The sequence below is a fragment of the Chiroxiphia lanceolata genome, chromosome 5 (genome assembly GCF_009829145.1).
Source record: "Chiroxiphia lanceolata isolate bChiLan1 chromosome 5, bChiLan1.pri, whole genome shotgun sequence".
NCBI lineage: Eukaryota > Metazoa > Chordata > Aves > Passeriformes > Pipridae > Chiroxiphia > Chiroxiphia lanceolata.
Window position 1 is genome coordinate 324,941 of NC_045641.1, and position 19,639 is coordinate 344,579.

The following is a 19,639-nucleotide window of genomic DNA, read 5'->3' on the forward strand; positions in this document are numbered from 1 at the left end:
CCTCGCGGTGCCGCCCCCCGCCGAAGCCCCGCCCCTTCGGCCGTGGCCCCACCCCCTCCCCAGCCCCCGCCCCGCCCCTCCCGCTGGCCCCGCCCCCTCCCCCCGCCCTGAGGGAGCCGCGGCGCCGCCGCCATTTTGGAGCCGCCGCCGCCGCCGCTCCGCCGCCGCTGCCCCGCAGCCCCGGCCGGCCCAGCCCCGGGCCCGGCCCCCGCCCGGCCCGGCAGCGCCCGCGGCCAGCCCGGCACCGCAGGTGAGACCCGCCCGGCACCGCCGTCCTCCCGCGCGGGGCCGGGGTCGGGCCGGGCCCGGCGCCGCGGGCCGGGCCCCGCCGCCCCCCCGCCTCCGCTCCGGCCTCCGGGAGCCTCCCCCGCGCTCCGGGTGTTCGGCACCGTTTGGGGGGTTAACAACCTCCGCCGCCGAGCCCCGGGCCGGGCCCCCGCCGCCCCGGTTCGTGCGGATCTGGGTTAAATCCGCCCGGGCTGCGCGTGACAGTTTCCTTTTCCCGTGTTTTGGTGCGAGCGGGGCGGGCCGGGGGGGACTGCGGGGTCCGGGGGCGCCGGGATCACACCGGGATCGCACCCGGCCCGCGGGCGAGGGCTGGGGCTGTTGGGAACGGTGGTGACAAGGTCAGGGCGGGGGGCAGGTCACTCCTCTCGGGGGTCAGGTCCCCCTCCCGAGGGTCTGGTGTCACCTCCCGGGGGTCACATCCCTCCGGGGGGTCAGAGGTTGGGGGTCAGCGGTCAGGGCCCCTCTCCCGAGGGCCGGGGCACCCTCCTGGGGCTCATCCTCCCGAGGGTCATGTCCCCCTCCCGAGGCTCTGCTCCCTCTCTCGAGAGTCTTGTCCCATTCTGGGGGGTCAGATCCCCCTCTCAGGGGTCAGATCCCCCTCTCAGGGGTCAGGTCGCCCTCCCGAGCAGCTGGTCCCGTTCTGGGGGTTCTGGCCCCCCCTCCCGGGGGTCAGGACCCTCCCTTTGGGGTCAGGTTCCCCTCCTGAGGTTCATCCTCCCGAGGGTCTGATTCCTCCTCTGGGAGTCAGATCCTCCTCCTGGGGTCTGGTCCCCTTCCCAAGGGTCAGTTCCCCCCCCGGGGCTCAGGTCACCCTCCCGGGGGTCGGGTTCCTCCTCCGGGGGTCAGCGGTTGGTGATCCCCCTTTCCCAGGGTCAGGCACTCCTTCCTCGGGGTCAGGTCACCCCCCGGGGGTCAGAGGTGGGGTGTCACCCTCCCAGGGATGTCACCCTCCCAGGGGTGTCACCCTACCGGGGACCTGCCAACCTCGGGGTGCAGAATTTGGCCATAAATGTCCCTGGGGTGGTTTAATTAACGACCATAAACCGGGGTGGGAGCCGAGGCCAGTGAAGGAATCACCACAGGACCTGATCTGACAGAGAAACAGCTCCTGGGAGGGCCCTGCTGGATCTGAGGGCCTTGTTTTGCCACCAGCTAAAAAAAAAAAAACAACCAAACTAGGAAGTGAAAAAGAGAAACTGAGAGAACTCGGAGGGACCTGAGGGGTTTTTCCTTCCTCCATCCCCCACTTGAAAATCAATATTTTAAAAACTTGAGGCTTGTTTTCGTCATTTCATTTTCTCTCTCAGAAAGGACCAAGTTGTGATTCCGGCCCTGCCCAGCCCCACAGGTTTGAGCCAAGCTCTTGGGAGCAGATTTGGGTTATAAAGCTCCGTTTTGAGACTGATGAGAGAATAAACATTGATGTTTTCTCTTATTACTCTGACACTTAAAAGTGAATGTGCTGCCAAAATACTTCAGTGGTTAAAAAAAAAACCCTGGTGGATGGTAGTATAGGGATTTCCATGGCAACCCATGGTGATCTCATGGGAAGCAAAGTTAAATTTTGGGCTGTGCAGTGGGAGCACATCATGGCCTGGGCTGGTCTGAGTGACATTTGCTCAGGAGAGGGTGATAGGGGTTGGACAGGAACAAACTGGGCTGCAGTTAAGGCTCGTTTCCCGTGTGTACACTGATATTTCGGGTGGGTTTTGTGCTGTGGGTTACCGTTGCAGTTCCAGGGGTGTGGGACAGGGTCTGGAAGTGGTGCTGGCTGGGCAGTGCTGCAGCAGGTGCTGGGCAGAGCCCTGTGGGAATCAGTTCCTGCAGAGCCTCGGGGTGGGGGAGAACGTTGGCTGTGGGATGCAGGAGCTCTGGAGCATCCTCCTGCTCCACCTGGTGTTCCACGAGCTCTGCCTTGTGCTGTGGGAGGGATTTCTGACTTCAGGACTTGGAGACTGTCAAAAATAATAACGAAGAGGCAGCTCTCTCTGAGAGCTGATGTTTGGGGCTTTTTACCAGGGAAGAAGCAGTCTGTGGGCTTAAGGGATTTTTGGGAAGCTCCAGGCCTGTGCTGGGAGTGGCACAGCCTGGATTGCAGAGCTTCCCTGGGGGAGGGGGGGCTGGTGGGGCCTGGCTCTGCTCCAGCTGGGATCCCCAGTCCTGAGCACAGTTTACTGGTTGGACTGGGAGCCAGCTGGAGGGAATTACATCCCTGCTGTCCCCACACAGTGGGATCCTGAGTGAAGGAGGAATCTGTTTGTTAAGCTTCTGCTCCTCTTTGGTGGGGAGATATCCAAGGCGTTTTCCCGTGGTGTTTTCCATGCTCTGTGCTTTGTTGGAGTTCTCCCTGGAGCTTTGTGGTGGCAAAGGAAACCCAAAACTGTTCTTCCCTGAGCCCAGCAGTGGTACAGAGGAATTCCAGCATCACAGGGTCCTGGGATGTCCTGGGCTGGAAGGGACCCACAGGGATCATTGATCCAACTCCTGGCCCTGCCCAGGACACCCCAACAATCCCACCCTGTCCCTGAGAGCGTTGTCCAAACCCTCCTGGAGCTCTGGCAGCCTTGGGGTCGTGCCCATTCCCTGGGAGCCTGGGCAGTGCCCAGCCACCCTCTGGGGGAAGGACCATGTCCTGAGATCCAACCTGAGCCTGCCCTGGCACAGCTCCAGCCCTTCCCTGGGTCCTGTCCTGGTCACCAGGGTTTGGAGAGGGCTCACAACTGGGAACAGGGGGCTGAGCTTCCTGCTCTGCCTTGCTGCCAGTCAGGTGTGTGCAAGGGAAAAGCCGTGGATTATGTGTTTGGGATCGTGTTTGGGATCGTGACCCCACGGATTCATCCAGCAGGATGGATTCTAACAGGGGCTGGGAGTCAGAGTGCAGTGCCTGAAGGGCAGCTGCAGCACTGGAATAAGCTCAGCCATAAAAATGGGCAAACTGGAATGCCAAGAAAGAGGAGAGTCTCTTGCTGGAGTAAATGTTTTTGGAACAAGAGTAGAACAACAAGAAGAACTGGGAAATTTGGGTGTAAATGGCGCGGGAAAGGCGGGTGAGGTCGGTGAGTCGAGAGCAAAGCAGAAGTGGGGTGGTTCAGTCGTGGAATCATGGAATATCCTGAGCTGGAGGGGACCCACAGGGATCAAAGTCCAACTCCTGGCCCCGCACAGGACCCCCAGAATCCCACTGTGTCCCTGTGAGCACTGCCCAAACGCTCCTGGAGCTCTGAATCCCACTGTGTCCCTGTGAGCACTGTCCAAATGCTCCTGAAGCTCTGAATCCCACTGTGTCCCTGAGAGCACTGCCCAAACACTCCTGGAGCTCTGAATCCCACTGTGTCCCTGAGAGCACTGCCCAAACACTCCTGGAGCTCTGAATCCCACTGTGTCCCTGAGAGCACTGTCCAAATGCTCCTGAAGCTCTGAATCCCACTGTGTCCCTGTGAGCACTGCCCAAACGCTCCTGGAGCTCTGAATCCCACTGTGTCCCTGAGAGCACTGCCCAAACGCTCCTGGAGCTCTGAATCCCACTGTGTCCCTGAGAGCACTGCCCAAACGCTCCTGGAGCTCTGAATCCCACTGTGTCCCTGTGAGCACTGCCCAAACGCTCCTGGAGCTCTGAATCCCACTGTGTCCCTGAGAGCACTGCCCAAACGCTCCTGGAGCTCTGAATCCCACTGTGTCCCTGTGAGCACTGCCCAAACGCTCCTGGAGCTCTGAATCCCACTGTGTCCCTGAGAGCACTGCCCAAACGCTCCTGGAGCTCTGAATCCCACTGTGTCCCTGTGAGCACTGCCCAAACGCTCCTGGAGCTCTGAATCCCACTGTGTCCCTGTGAGCACTGCCCAAACGCTCCTGGAGCTCTGAATCCCACTGTGTCCCTGAGAGCACTGCCCAAACGCTCCTGGAGCTCTGGAGCCGTGACCGCTGCCCGGGGCAGCCCGGTCCAGGCTGACAGGACTTCAGAGAACTTTGCAAGGAGGGAGATTTGTGGGAGGTCTTGTTTTGCTGGATGCAGAACGACCGACAGACTAATTGGGGAGTTAATAGAGTGTGTTAATGAGTGACGGGGCCCAGCCGCTGGACACGGAGCAGCCCCGGGAGCAGCAGCCGCTCACTCCTGGCCCCGGTCACAGGGAGCACAGCCCTGCTCTGAATTACATTTGTGGGCTGGAGTGTGTGTTACCTCCTTCTCACGGAAAATCCGCAGATGTCGGGGGGTTTATGGAAGGCTCAGGGAAGGAATGTGGCCTCTGTGTGACCAGGAGCAGCAACAAAGGGTCTTAAGTGTCTCCTTTGATTCAATATTATTGGAAGCAGGAGTGTGTTGTCTTTTCTGGCCGCTGCTGTGTTTCTCTACTCGTGCTTTTCCCTTTCCCTCTCTGGGTCTCTGCTCCTGCCACCATCCTCCCCCTCCTCCAGGATGGGCTTCCCTGCTCCTGGTTTTGATCTGCCAGCACTGCAGTAACCAATATTGACATTATTGTCAGCTGTTCTTACCTATGTGCTACCTCTGGTTCGGAGGGAAACTTGGGCAAATAAATATCAGTTAGCTCAGGAAATGACGCTTTCGCAGCCAAGCTTAAAAATCTCAGACGAAAGGGGCTCGGATTTGGGTGGAATCTGAATGCCACACACGTTGGTGCTGGATCAGGGCCGGAAGGGGGAAGGTTGACGTTCCAGCCCTGGGTTTATTTGGGCCATGCAGCCCCAGATGAAGCGGAGACGCCGTGAACAGTTGAGATAATAAACCTCTGCACGGCAGGGCCTGCAGCCTGAGGAAGGCTGTCATTTTTGGCAGGGGCCCCTTCAAACCAAACCCCGGGCCTTGCACGGGGGTGTCAGCAAAGTGAGGCTGAGGGTGATGTCAGAGGGCAGTTCAGATCTCGGGCTGAGCCGGCAGCTGTGCGGCCGGGATGCTCCTCCTTTCCCTCTCCCTCTCCCTTTCCCTGTGTCCACCTGTTCCCTGGGAGCGGGGGGTGGCCGTGCCCGGTGTCCCAGCACCACAAACAGCCCGTTCCTTCCCCAGTCAGCGCCGGGTGCCTGAGGACACGGGGCTTATCTGGGCAGGAGGGGAAGCCGGAAGGCGTGAGAAAACAACCTCCTGTGAAATGGCAAAGGTCAGGGAGTCACTGGAGGCAGGGAGAGCTCACAGCTCTTCCTGACCACGGCAGACCCACGAGCTTCACTGTCTCAGCTTTCCACAGAATATAGAGTGTCCTGAGCTGGAAGGAGCCACATGGATCAAAGTCCGGCTCCTGGCCCTGCCCAGGACACCCCAGCAATCCCACCCTGTCCCTGGGAGCGTTGTCCAAGCGCTCCCTGAGCTCTGGCAGCCTTGGGGCTGTGCCCACTGCCCTGGGGAGCCTGGGGGAAGGACCTTGTCCTGAGATCCCACCTGACCCTGCCCTGGCACAGCTCCAGCCCTTCCCTGGGTGCTGTCCCTGCTCACAGGGAGCAGAGATGGGAGCAGAGATGGGAGCTGCCCTTGTCTGTGTTAAACTCCACACATGGTGGTTCCCAGCCCTCGGATTTGTGCAGGTCTCCTTGCAGGGCCTCTCTGCCTTTGGGGGAGTCAGCAACTCCTCCCATTTCTGTGTCATCTGCAGACTTACCTCTTATCCCTTGGAGCTGTGTCCAGGTCCTTCCTGGAGCTGTTGAAGAGCACTGGGCTGAAGATGGAACCCTGTGGAACTCTGGTTTGGTGGGTTTGCAAAGAAAGCTTCCCAAAACAAGGATTGCTCAGTGCAGGGGTCGTGTGGAGCTGGCAGTGGCCCTGCTGCTCTTCCAGCGTGCCTGTGCTGGGGGCTGGGGGTTAGATTGGATTCAGTGCTGCAGTTTGCTGCTGTTCAGAGCTCTGTGGCCTGGAGTGACACTGATAACTCTGGAGCACTTTGATTGTGATTCTGCTGGGCAGCTTTCGGAGCAATGGCAGCAGAGCAGAGCCTGGCACTGGGGGAGACAGAACTGCTGAGGCTGCAGGAGAGGAGATGGCCTGTCTTGCTGCAGCTCCAGGAAGGAAGAAGCAAACAGCATACAAGCTACCTCAGTTTCGGTTTTGCCTTTGGTTTTCTGCGGTGACTGAATTCTGTGAGCTCAGAGAAGGCAGGATGGGGCTGCCTTGGCAGGTTGGGTTCTCTTCCGTGTGGCAATTCCTTCCTTTCTGTCCCTCCTCCCGGCCTTGCAAAGCCTGCAGATGGTTCCAGCTCCTCGCCTGCCTGTGCAGCGGGGTGGGATGAGAAACGCTGTGTTTCTTGAGCTGTTTATTTGTGTTTTCCTCCCTCAGCAGATCCCCGGGAGGCCGTTTAATTGAATTCTTTTATGTTAAGATGGATTTCTTTCCCTTTCGGAGGATAATTGAGGCTCTGGGCTGACAGGTTGAAAGCTGTACCCCGTGTCCCCGAGCCAGAGGACGAAGGGCACAGTTGCACAGTTCCACAGGCGCAGGCCCGGGGCCAGGCTGGGCTGTGCCGGCTCCGGGATCCGCGGGGGATGAGACCTCGGAGAGCCCACGGCCCCGTGCCAGCCCTGCCCTGTGTGCCCAGAGCTCCTGGGCGCGGGTGGAGCTGCCAGCCAGCGCTGCCCCAAGGGAGGGTGCAGGGACAGGTGACCCAGGAAGGAGCAGTGACAGAGCCAGGGCTCTGCTGGGGATTTAAACAGGGCGTGGTTGGATCTCGGCGCTTGTGGTGCAACGTGTTCCTGGTGTGTCTGTGCCGGCCCCGGGCCTGCGGGGAGCAGGTCTGGCAGGGGACACCTCCCCTCTCCTGGGAGCTTCTCAGGGTTCATTGTAGAGCTCTGAGGCTCCCACCACTGGGAAGATGTGGAGCTGCTGGAGAGAGTCCAGAGGAGGCCCCAGAGCTGCTGCCAGGGCTGGAGCCCCTCTGCTCTGGAGCCAGGCTGGGAGAGCTGGGGGGGTTCCCCTGGAGAAGAGAAGGCTCCAGGGAGAGCTGAGAGCCCCTTGCAGGGCCTAAAGGGGCTCCAGGAGAGCTGGAGAGGGACTGGGGACAAGGCCTGGAGGGACAGGACACAGGGAATGGCTTCCCAGTGCCAGAGGGCAGGGATGGATGGGATATTGGGAAGGAACTGCTGGCTGGGAGGGTGGGCAGGCCCTGGCCCAGGTTTCCCAGAGAAGCTGTGGCTGCCCCTGGATCCCTGGGAATGTCCCAGGCCAGGGTCTAGTGGAAGGTGTCCCTGCCCTGACAGATGGGCTTTAAGGTCCCTTCCCACCCATCCCATTCCACGATTCTCTGCTTCTGTTTCCCTGACCACGAGCCCCAGTGCTGGGATGTTCCTGGGCAGTTGGATGTGCCGGGGGCTGGACTGGGGCTGCAGTGGTGACAGCATCAGCTGGGACTCCCTGGTAGAGTCAGTCAAGCTGAGCCTTGGGAATGGAATATCCAGGTCATCCCGAGAGCCCTCAGCCCCTGCCCCAGCTGCTCAGTCAGCACGTTGTTTAACACGTTAGAAAGCACTAAATGATGAGTTTTCAACTTAGTTCTCTTGTGTGTTTCCTTTTCATTTTTTTAATTGGAAGATTGTTTTTCTCGGTGCTCAGTTGTTTTTCACTCCTAGTCCTTGTTCCCCTGCCTGTGGTTGGAATGAGATTGTCTTTAGAGTCTCTTCCCACCTAAGCCATTCCATGATTTCCCTTTTTAAGGTTGCCTTGTCTGTGGTATATACTAAATTCCTTTAAATGTTTTTTATTTTCTTCCATGACTTTCTAAGTCCTTTCCCCCCCGACGTTGTGTTTCAGACTCTGCCTTCACGTTCAAGGGGCTGGAACCTCTCCCCAGAGTTCACAGCTCTGGGATGTAAATCCCCACTTCTGAGGTAACATTTAGGAATCTGTTTTTAGTCGGTGGAGAGAACCAGATGCTTATTCCCTTTCCGTGCAGAAGTCTAAAATAAAGCTGAGTTTTGCTGGAGAAGTGCTCGCTTCTCCCCTCCTGCAAAGGGAGTCTGGGTGACTAATTGGGATTAGTCATCCACAGTATAAATATCTCCCCATTAGGAGACACGGCTCCGGGAGCAGGAGCCACTCTCAGGGCAGGGCTGTGACAGGGACCTGCTCACCTGGGCCGGGGGCACGAGCCAGCAGCTGGGGCTCCATGGGCTGGGAGCTCTGCTCAGCCTCCAGGACTGTGGGGTGGGGAGACACTGGCTGTGCTTTGCCACGTGCCCTGGGCTCTGCTGGGGGATGGCCCGTGGCTGCTGGATGAGTTTGCAGCTGGAAGCAGGGCTGTGAAGGGTTTGGGATCGTGCAGGCACCTCTGTAAGACCAAAGCATTAAACCAGACTGGAGTTGTTGTCCTGCACAGTTGGTTTTCCAGAACTGTTTGAGGGGTTACTGGGCACAGCTCTGGGGCTCCCAACTGCAGAAGGACATGGAGCTGTGGGAGCAGGTCCAGAGGAGGCCACCAAGCTGATTAGGGGACAGGAGCATCTTCCCTCTGGAGCCAGGCTGGGAGAGCTGGGGGGGTTCCCCTGGAGAAGAGAAGGCTCCAGGGAGAGCTGAGAGCCCCTGGCAGGGCCTAAAGGGGCTCCAGGAGAGCTGGAGAGGGACTGGGGACAAGGAGGGACAGGACACAGGGAATGGCTTCCCACTGCCAGAGGGCAGAGTTAGATGGGATATTGGGAAGGAATTGCTGGCTGGGAGGGTGGGGAGGCCCTGGCCCAGGTTTCCCAGAGAAGCTGTGGCTGCCCCTGGATCCCTGGAAGTGTCCAAGGCCAGGCTGGAGCAACCTGGGCTGGTGGAAGGTGTCCCTGCCCACAGCAGGGGGTGGCACTGGATGGGCTTTAAGGTCCCTTCCCACCCAACCCATTCCATGATTCCATGATTCTGGGAAGAGGTGTGAGCCAGAGGAGGAGCTGTGTGTTGGGACCATGCAGGTTGGGTGATGGCTGCTCTGTCAGCTCGGTGGGGCAGCACAGGGGGTTTGTCACGGAGAGGCCCCGAGGCTGAGGAGAGGTTTCTCACTGGTGCAGGCAGTTGTTTCCTTGTCCTTGGTGGGACTGAGGGCTGTGAAGGCTCAGGGGTGAGGCAGCAGAGGAGTTCACAGAGCTATGACAGGGCCCGAGGATGCCCGGCGTGGCTGGGGTGTTTGGGGATGCGGTGCCAGGAGGGACTGTGTGTTCCGTGGATGTTACACCGAACCCGCCGCTTCCTCTTGCAAAACAGGCAGCTCGTTTCATTGCTGCTGTTTTCCTGTGGCTTCTGTCACCCCGGGCCTGAGCTAACTCATAAATTAACTGTTACGGGGCATCAGTGTTGATGTGGGGGTGCTTTCCAGTGGGTCTGTGGCCTCCCCACTCCTGGTTCTCCCTCTGTTTTCCTTTCCTCTGCTAAGGAATGTTGTGTCTTGCAGAAAAAAAAAAATCACCACTTCAATTTCATTTTTCGTTGGTGGATTTTGGATGTCAGGAGGAATTTGTTGGTGGAAAGGGTGGTGAGGCCTTGGCAGGGGCTGCCCAGGGAGGTTTGGAGTGCCCATCCCTGGAGGTGTCCCAGGAAGGCCTGGCCGTGGCACTGAGTGCTCTGGGCTGGGGGCCAAGGTGGGGATGGGGCCCAGGGTGGATCCATGGGCTGGGAGGGCTTTTCCAACCTCAGGGATCCTGGGATTCTTCAAGCTTCTACGTGCTGTTTGCTCAAATACCTGGAAGTTCCCAAGAACAAAACTATGTAGTTATTTTTAGTTTCAGGAGATGTTTTGTGTGTCCTGGGGGGTTGGATCAGTGCTGGAGCCTTAACGAGGAGCAGGGAAGTGAAAGGGACTCACTGGTGGTCACGGGAGGCTTTTGCCATGTGGGGAAGGTCTCGTTGCGTAATCCTGGTTTGTTTAGAGCTGCTGGACTGTGCCCTGCTCAGGAATATGTTATTTTGGGAAAAGCAGGTGGAATCACCAACAACCAACCAGCAGAGCCAGTGTTTGGAGCAACAGGAGGATCTCGAAGGCCCCGGATAAAAGGAACAGTGTTTTGCTGACTGATGGGTTCAGGTTTTAATGCTTGAGAGGCAGTTGTTGCTGGAGGGGATCCCCACAGTTCCTGTGTGTTGGCTGGTTTGAACTCCTGATGGGCACTCAGAGAGTCCTGCAATGGTTTGGGTGGGAAAAGGGACCCCAAAGCCCATCCAGTGCCACCCCTGCCACGGGCAGGGACACCTCCCACTGGCCCAGGTTGCTCCAAGCCCCACCCAAATCATTCCATAATTCCATGATCAGGACAACTCTCGATGATCTTTTGTGCAAGGCTGATGTTAATTTATTTTCCCAAAGTTAATACAATCCCTGGAATTCCCTGTTAAGCTCGGAAAGATAAATGTCCTCCTTCTGGGTGATTTGAAATCCTCACTGTACAGATTCCATGCCCTTTGTGAGGGGTTTTGGTTAAGACTAAGGGACTTCAGTCACAGTGGGAATGAGTTCTTGGAACCAGTGCTCCAGGCCGTGGTTGGATGGGCATTTCAGCTGGATCTGCTGCTGGAACGTTGTCCCCTTCCTGCTCTTCCTTCAGCCCTTCCCTGCCCTCCCTCCTTGTTGGCACAGCATTTGGGCAACGATGTTGGGAACCACTCTGGGGGAATGATCCAGCTGATTTATTTTTTTCCCTGCTAATACTGCCTGGAAAAGGAAAACCATTTTTTTCCAGCAGTGCAGGTTTAAATACACAGCAAAATGTGGCCTGAAATCAGGAGCACGTCGTGCTGGTTTTTTTCAAGAGCTACCTGAGCTTTGATGTTTCTTTGTCCAGGTAAAACCCACGGAACTCCCGAGGGTGGGTCTGAGATTTCCCAAGGATTGTCTTCCTTTCAGGGTGTTTTACGGATGGAGCTTGTCCATAAATACAGTTTAAGTGGTGCCACACAGGGAAAACAGGCTGGTGGTCCCTTGTCATGGAGAAGGTGTTTCGCCCAGTGCCGAGGAATTGGGTCAAGGGGGAGGAATCTCTTCATGGGAGGGGTTGTCAGGCACTGGAGGTTTGGAGTGCCCATCCCTGGAGGTGTCCCAGGAAGGCCTGGCCGTGGCACTGAGTGCTCTGGGCTGGGGGCCAAGGTGGGGATGGGGCCCAGGGTGGATCCATGGGCTGGGAGGGCTTTTCCAACCCCAGGGATCCTGGGATACTTCTGGAGTGTCCTAATATGTGTTTTAACTGTGGAACTCCTACAGCTTTGTGTGGCCTGTGTCTGCAGTGTCCTGGAAGGTTCCTGCACTTTGTTTAATCCCAGGTTTAAGGCTCTGGTTCACTGGGGCCTCGTTTGTGTGTTGGCTGGGTGGGAGAACAGGGCAGCTTTGGAATATTCTGGTTAAAACTGCAGTGTACGACAGGTCGGGCTGTTCTAGTGTGGGTTGAGACACAAAAGCACTTGGGAAGCTTTGAACTTGAACAAAGGACCATGAAAGGACCACAAACAGTTGTTTTTCTTGCTCCTTTGGGGCCGTGGTGCTGATAAAAAAGGTGTATCTGGAACGTGCAGCTCTTGATCTTCACTGGAGCGCAGCAGGAAATCTCAGTTTGCAAATGCTGCTGCTTCGCTGCCCATTATTCTGAGCAGAAAGATGCTGCTTTTGGAATTTTGCCTCATTCTGTGTGGGCAGCAAAAATTAAAATGTCCAAGGTCGGTAGCTCGGTGTGGAGAGCAACTTGTCAGACTGGGATTTTGGGGAAACGCTGGTGAATCCCAGTAAACCCAAGCCTGGGCTTTGGGATCCATTATTTCTGAAGGGTTCAGCTGCGGTGATCCAGGAAAGAAACGAAACTTGTTGCTTAAACAAGCCGTAGTAAACAGCCCTGAGTGGCATCAAAGTGCTGTTGGTCCTGGCAGGGAAGGGGAGGAGGAGCCTCGGGTCCTGCAAGGGCTGTAAATCAGCGCTCAGGGCACCCCGGGACTTTGTTTTGCCTGTTTAATATTCAAATGGGGTTGCAAATGCTGCCCTCGGAGGTTAATGTTTAATGTGAGGCACAGAAACCCCCCCGGGGCTCCCTGGGGCTGCTGCTGGGCTTCCCTTCCGTGGGGAGCAGCTGGAAGTGCTCACCTTGTCACAGCACTGGGGAAATGCACGGCACAGACTGGGGGGTCGCTCTGCCCTCACTGCTGGCGTGAGCCTGGCAGTCTGTGGAGCTGAATTTTTGGGATGAGCTCAGCTCCATGTGCTTCTGACTGGCTGGGTAAAAAAGGCCTTTTTCTGCCACTCCATTCCCAGGATATTTGGGATCTTTTTCTGCAGCTTTTTCCTGCATCTTCTGAAGCGCTGTGGTTTCTCCAGTGTCTGGGTGTGTTGCAGTTAATTAAAAAAGTCACATTTAAATCAAGAAGCTTTGCAAATTCTGTCCTTAGCATGGGGTAGGGCAGCAATTAGGAGGCTGTTTAACGAGATACTGGGTGAGGATAAGGTTGATCATCAAAACAAAGCACTTCTTGATACCATCTCTTTATTAGGGAACCTCAGAAGCCAACAAGAATCAGAAGTAGCTCTTCGTTTTGGGTGCACATTCCTACAGCTCACAGGCCTTCAGAATGGGTTGGCCCACGGCAGCTTTTCAGGGAAAGAAAAGCCAAAGGAGCCCCTTTCCATGTGGGCAGCACCACAGGTCCTGCTCTGTGCAGGGAGTGCAGGATGGCACCACGCTGGGGGGGATGTGGGTCTGCTGGAGGGTAGAAGCTCTGCAGAGGGAGCTGGACAGGCTGGATCCATGGAATCCATGGGATCCATGGGCCGAGGCCAGTGGGATGCAGGTCAACCAGGCCAAGTGCCGGGTCCTGCCCTTGGGTCACCCCAACCCCAGGAACGCTCCAGGCTGGGGCAGAGGGGCTGGAAAGCTGGAAAAGGCCCTGGGGGTGCTGGTGGCAGCGGCTGGACGTGAGCCCAGCTGTGCCCAGGGGGGCAGGAGGCCAATGGCCCCGGGGCTGTGGCAGCCCCAGCGTGGGCACAGGCCCAGGGCAGGGATTGTCCCTGTGCTGGGAACTGGGGAGGCCCCCCTGGAATCCCGGGGGCAGCTCTGGGCCCTCAGACAGGAGAGACCTGGAGGGGCTGGAGCGTGTGCAGGGAAGGGAAGGGAGCTGGGAAGGGTCTGGAGCAGCAGGAGGGGCTGAGGGAGCTGGGGGGGCTCATCCTGGAGCAAAGGAGGCTCAGGGGGGACCTTCTGGCTCTGCAAGTCCCTGCCAGGAGGGGGGAGCCGGGGGGGGTCGGGCTCTGCTGCCAGGGAACAAGGGACAGGCCAAGGGGAAACGGCCTCAGGCTGGGCCAGGGGAGGGTCAGGTTGGGGCTGAGGAGGAATTTGTTGGTGGAAAGGGTGGTGAGGCCTTGGCAGGGGCTGCCCAGGGAGGTTTGGAGTGCCCATCCCTGGAGGTGTCCCAGGAAGGCCTGGCCATGGCACTCAGTGCTCTGGGCTGGGGGCCAAGGTGGGGATGGGGCCCAGGGTGGATCCATGGGCTGGGAGGGCTTTTCCAACCTCAGGGATCCTGGGGTGCTGCAGTGCACACAGCTCTGGGGCTGTGTTACCACTGAGGGTGAACAGATCCCTCTGTTCCATGTTCTCCATCCCCACACACTCACTGTGGCCATGGAGCGACACCAGTGCCCTGTGTGGGGCACTCAGGGGCTGTTCACCCTCCCTGGAGGGTGGATTTGGGGCAGGGATGTGCTCTGAGTGTTTCTGATCCTGAGGGGAAGCGAGTCCCGAGGCAGGGCTGGGGGAGAGGAGCCTGCTGGGGTGCCCATGGGCTGGATGGCAGCGCTGTGCCCCTGTGGGAGGTGTGTCTGTGCCTGAGCACCCAGACTGGATCCAGTGCTGCCCTACCCCAACAGCCAGGGCTGCCCTTCCCTTGCTCCGGAGGTGGCTCTGGCAGGGGGGACCTGTCCTTCCCTCTGGAGCTGGGAAGGCAGCAGCGGGTGCTGTGCTGGAGTGCAGGGCTGCCCTCACCATGGACTGGTCTGTGCTGGAGTGCAGGGCTGCCCTCACCATGGACTGGTCTGTGCTGGAGTGCAGGGCTGCTCTCACCATGGAATGTCCAGTGCTGGAGTGCAGGGCTACCCTCACCATGGACTGGTCTGTGCTGGAGTGCAGGGCTGCCCTCACCCCTGGAGTGTCCTGTGCTGGAGTGCAGGGCTGCCCTCACCATGGAATGGTCTGTGCTGGAGTGCAGGGCTGCTCTCACCATGGAATGGTCTGTGCTGGAGTGCAGGGCTGCCCTCACCATGGACTGGTCTGTGCTGGAGTGCAGGGCTGCCCTCACCATGGAATGGTCTGTGCTGGAGTGCAGGGCTGCCCTCACCATGGAATGTCCTGAGTGGGAAGGGACCCACAGGATCATCCATCCAAGTGCTGGCCCTGCTCAGACACCCCAACAGTCCCACCCTGGCCCTGAGTTGTGCAAACGCTCCCTGAGCTCTGGTGCTGTGACCTCTTCCCTGGTCAGTGCCCGACCCCCCTCTGGGGGAAGAACCTTTCCCTGAGATCCAGCCTGACCCTGCCCTGGCACAGCTCCAGCCCTTCCCTGGGTCCTGGCCCTGCTCCCCAGAGCAGGGATTGGAGCTGCCCCTCGAGGGAGCTCTTTCCACTGCAGAAGCCCTTGGGAAGCCATTCTGCCCTTCACCAAGGCTTTGGTGACCTCCTGCTCTGCGAGTGGCTGACAGGCAAAAAATGCTCAGTTTTGGTTTGTCCTGCCCAGAGTTGCATCTTTGACCTGCACAAAACAAACTCGTGACCCTTTCACCATTCACCTCTGAAGGTTCCGAGGCTTTGAGGCTGTGGAAGGAAGATAAAGTAATATAATAATGATGTACTAAGTCCATTTTTTTTACTAAGACTGAAACCCGGTATCAGATGCAAAGTTTAAGGTTTTGGGTATTGAAATTATCCCGGAACTAATTTAATAACTAACTCCAAAGCTCACTGTGTACAACAGAGGCAATTGATAATTTTATACACTGGGCTGTGGGAGGGAATAAAGGCTCTCATTCATTGCTGGGTTTGATGTTCTTGAGGCTTTGATGTGCTTGGCAGAAATAGCTGAGATCACGAGAGTTTGGTGTCCAGTGGGCTGCAGATCCTGCCTGGGGTTGGGAACATCTGCTGGGGTCGTGGCTGCCTCCGAGGCCTCCAGCGTGTCCTGCTCTGCCTTTTGGGCAGGGATGTTAAAAGGGAACGAGCAAAGGAGTGAGGGCAGGGAGCAGAGAGCTCAGTGATGAGTGACAGTGGAGTTATGGACACTTCTGGGGTTAAAGGAGTCGCTTCACTGCTGTGCTGTGAGTTCTGAGGGGGTCCTGGGGCTGCATTCGGGTGGAGAACCCCTGGAATCCCCCTGTCCCTCCCTGTATCCCATGGCTGTTCCAGTGAGGGGGGCTCGTGGCGTGGTGTTGATTTGGGAACAGAGGGGCTGCTTTCATGGAATCCTGGAATCCCAGGCTGGCTGGGGTTGGGAAGGACATTAGAGCTGATCCAGTGCCATGGGCAGGGACACCTTCCACTATCCCGGGTTATCCAAGCCCCATCCAGCCTGGCCCTGAGCTCCAGTTTTTATTTACAGAGGAAGGGTGTCCTTCCCCCTTCTGGGTCCTTCAAGCCTCTTGTGAATGGAAGAGGAATCCACGCAGATCTAGGATTTAATCCTGGCTGTGTTAGAAGGTGAATGAGGACATTCTCTCTCAGTGTTGTTTCATCTTGGAAGCAGCAACCGAGAGTGTGTTCCTGGGGAGTGCAAGGCAGGAGCCTGAGGGGGCTGAGAGTGAGCTCTAAAATAATTCCATAGCTCTTGATTCCCTTCCCCTGACAGACTGAATCCCAGAACCCCAGAACCCCTGAGGTTGGAAAAGCCCTCCCAGCCCATGGATCCACCCTGGGCCCCATCCCCCCCTTGGCCCCCAGCCCAGAGCACTGAGTGCCACGGCCAGGCCTTCCTGGGACACCTCCAGGGATGGGCACTCCAAACCTCCCTGGGCAGCCCCTGCCAAGGCCTCACCACCCTTTCCACCAACAAATTCCTCCTGAATTTCTCCAGGATGGTGAATCTCTGTCTCCCTTCTCCAGCAGGAAGACTTTGAGATGTGCCTGCAGACTCTTGTCAGGGATGACTTGAGACATTTATAGCGTGCTCTGAATTTTGGAGGGTGTTTACTTCTCTCTCCTGGAAAGTTGGGCCCTTTTTAGGCAACCGAAATGGTGCAGTCGAAAAATCTCGATAACCCAAATGATCCAATTTCTTGGGAAGAGCTCAGGGATAAAAATACAGGAGCTGTAAGCTGCTGGGAGGTTGGAGCGTGGTGTTATGTACAAACCTGGCAACGCTCCTCGCCTTGTTTCGTTTGAGTGGCTTGACAGGTCTGAGAATGGCTGAGGGCTGCCTTCCAGGAGGGCTGGGAGCAGGCACAGCCCTGGGCTGCACTGGCACCAGCTGCACAGTGGCTTGGGGTGACACTGGCCCCTGCCCTGGGAGTCACTGGGCCTCACTGGGACACCTGGGACCTTCCATCCCCCCCCAGTGATGTACTGGAGACTCCAGCTTCCTTCCCACCAGCCCATTTGGCACTAGAGCCCTGTCCTTGCGGGTTTGGGCAGTTCATGGCCATAAATAACAGCACTGGAGAGTCCTCAGCTGCCTTTCCTTGTCCAGGGCTGCCTGACCTTGGGATGGACCTTCTGTGGGTTTCATTGTCCAGTCAAAGATCCACGACAGCTTCACATTCATCCTGGGTTGGACTTGGAATCATGGAATGTACTGAGCCTCAAGGGACCCACAGGGATCATTTATCCAACTCCTGGCCCTGCACAGACACCCCAACAATCCCACCCTGTCCCTGAGAGCATTGTCCAAACCCTCCTGGAGCTCTGGCAGCCTTGGGGCTGTGCCCACTGCCCTGGGGAGCCTGGGCAGTGCCAACCACCCTCTGGGGGAAGGACCTTGTCCTGAGATCCCGCCTGACCCTGCCCTGACACAGCTCCATGCAGATTGGAAAGGGTTTGGATCAAGCTCTGTCACCACCACGTGCTGGTTCTGTGCCGGGTCAGCTCCTGTGAAAGACATTCCCAGAGCTTGGCCAAGAGTTTAAAATAGTGCCTGCCTCAGTTCCCTCTTCAGTTACCAGGATCATTCCAGGGATCTCATGATTTGCATCTCATTTTGCAAATGTCCACATGGGGAGGAGAAGAAATTTGCTGTCACTGTGAACCTGAGTTGATAAAGATGTGTTGAACCCAGTGTTTGCCACGAGGCCTGTGTGTGTGGAGTGTGAGGGGTGAGCCACAGGCACTGGGAACAGCCACCAGCACCAGGGAGAGAGGGACAGGGAGCTGCTCCTCCACTGGGAGGGAACAGGGATTCCAAAAAACTGCCAGAGGGCAGGGTTAGGTGGGATATTGGGAAGGAATTGCTGCTGGGAGGGTGGGGAGGCCGTGGAACAGGTTGCCCAGAGAAGCTGTGGCTGCCCCTGGATCCCTGGAAGTGTCCAAGGGCAGGTTGGATGGGGCTTGGAGCAACCTGGGCTGGTGGAAGGTGTCCCTGCCCATGGGCATTCCCTGTGTCCTGTCCCTCCATGCCTTGTCCCCAGTCCCTCTCCAGCTCTCCTGGAGCCCCTTCAGGCCCTACCAGAGGCTCTCAGCTCTCCCTGGAGCCTTCTCTTCTCCAGGGGAACCCCCCAGCTCTCCCAGAGCAGAGATGCCAATCCCTCTGATCATGCCCATGTTCTCTGGACCTGCTCCAGCAGTTTGTTTGGGTTGGTGTGTATTTGCTGTCAGACCCGGGACTGTGGCAATATTTAACTTACATGGGAGTAAGTAACTTTCAGAAAGTTGGTGGAAGGATCTTTCTTTCTTTCTTCCTTTATTTCCTGGAAATGAGGAAGGGGAAAGGAGCAAACATATCCCGGTGATCCTGGAGCTGTGTGGGGGAAGGAGCAGGGTGCAGGGTTTTGGGGACTGGAATGGGTCTGCAGTGACCATCTGGGTCATTTGATGTCTGTGTAACTTGGCAGTTCTGGCTGAGGGTTGGTGCAGTGCCTCAGTCATTTTACAGCCATTCCACCCCTTTATCCCTGAATTCCTGGCAGGGAGAAGTAGGGTTAGGAGAGAGTTGGTGATCTCAGGACAACACAACTTCAGAAACTCCATGTGAGTGTTGATGGTGTAAACCCCAAAAATGGGAGAATTTCTGGGTTGTCTTCCACGTTCCTGGCACCTCTCACTTGTGCTGGAGAGGAGAAGCTGGGAAGGTTGGCTGCTCTAGACTGGGATGGGATTTTTCCCTTTAAATAGCACTGGCAGGGGCTGCCCAGGGAGGTTTGGAGTGCCCATCCCTGGAGGTGTCCCAGGAAGGCCTGGCCGTGGCACTCAGTGCTCTGGGCTGGGGCCAAGGTGGGGATGGGGCACAGGGTGGATCCATGGGCTGGGAGGGCTTTTCCAGCCTCTGGGATCCTGGGATTCTGTAATTTTTGTTGTGGTCACTCTTAAAGCAGGTGGGAAGAGACTGAATGTATCCCAGAATATCTCCAAGTGGAGGTCAGACTGCTCAGAGAATCATTAATGGTTGTTCCTGGTCCCGTGTCAGACTCTTTGGTTGCATTGCAGGTACCCTGGGAAAGGCTTTTTTCCCTTAATTCAAAGAACTGAAATTCTTCCTTTATTAGTAAAATCTTGAGGGACATTATAACTTATATAAAAGGTTGAATTTAGTTCATCTGGTTTGGTATTTCTGATCAACCCTGTTAAAGTAACTAAGGCAGTGGGAAGACTTTAAATTTCATTAAAAATAGCTCCTTTTCATCCGTGTGTGTCCTTTTCCATACACTTCCATCCCACTGCTCCCTGCTGGGAGGTACCACTGGAATGTGCAGGGAAGGCAGGAGTCCTGTTCCTCTCTTGCTGTGCCTGGAGAGGATCTTCTCTGAGGAGGGCTCTGTTGTGCTGATCTGTTGTGCTCTTCCAAAGGCACTGGAGGGGTTTAGAATGGGTTTTAGGCTGCTGGTTAAGGAGCTCTCCTTGTTGCCTGAGTGGATTCCACGAAAAGGCTGTGGAATACCTTGGAATGATGCTGTCCTAAGGCCTGTGGTGGGGAAGGTGGGCTCTGCTCATGGGGTGTTGGAACAGAGATGTGTGGGAAATCTGCAACACACTTTGGTTTCATCATGGCTTAGAACTAAACTGTATCCCTGTAAACTCCTGCCCCTGGATCCCTGGAAGTGTCCCAGGCCAGGTTGGACGGGCCTTGGAGCAACCTGGGACAGTGGAAGGTGTCCCTGCCCATGGCAGGGGTGGGAATGAGATGGGCTTTAAGGTCCCTTCCCCCCAAACCATTCCTTGATTCCATGCCTGTGGGATGCAAAGCTGACTTGGAAGAACAAGGGAAGCTCTCCCTTCCAACCCCCTC

General features: G+C 57.0%; 1 protein-coding gene across 2 annotated transcripts in view; it reads left to right on the top strand.

Moving 5' to 3' along the window:
• Window positions 1-189: 189 nt before the first annotated feature.
• The window catches only part of PPP6R2 (protein phosphatase 6 regulatory subunit 2), a 57,948-nt gene continuing 38,498 nt past the window's right edge, over window positions 190-19,639 (top strand). For both annotated transcript variants that reach the window (XM_032688086.1, XM_032688087.1), the window contains exon 1: window positions 190-250. The gene's annotated coding sequence lies outside the window, so the exon portion shown is untranslated. The remainder of the gene's footprint in view (window positions 251-19,639) is intronic.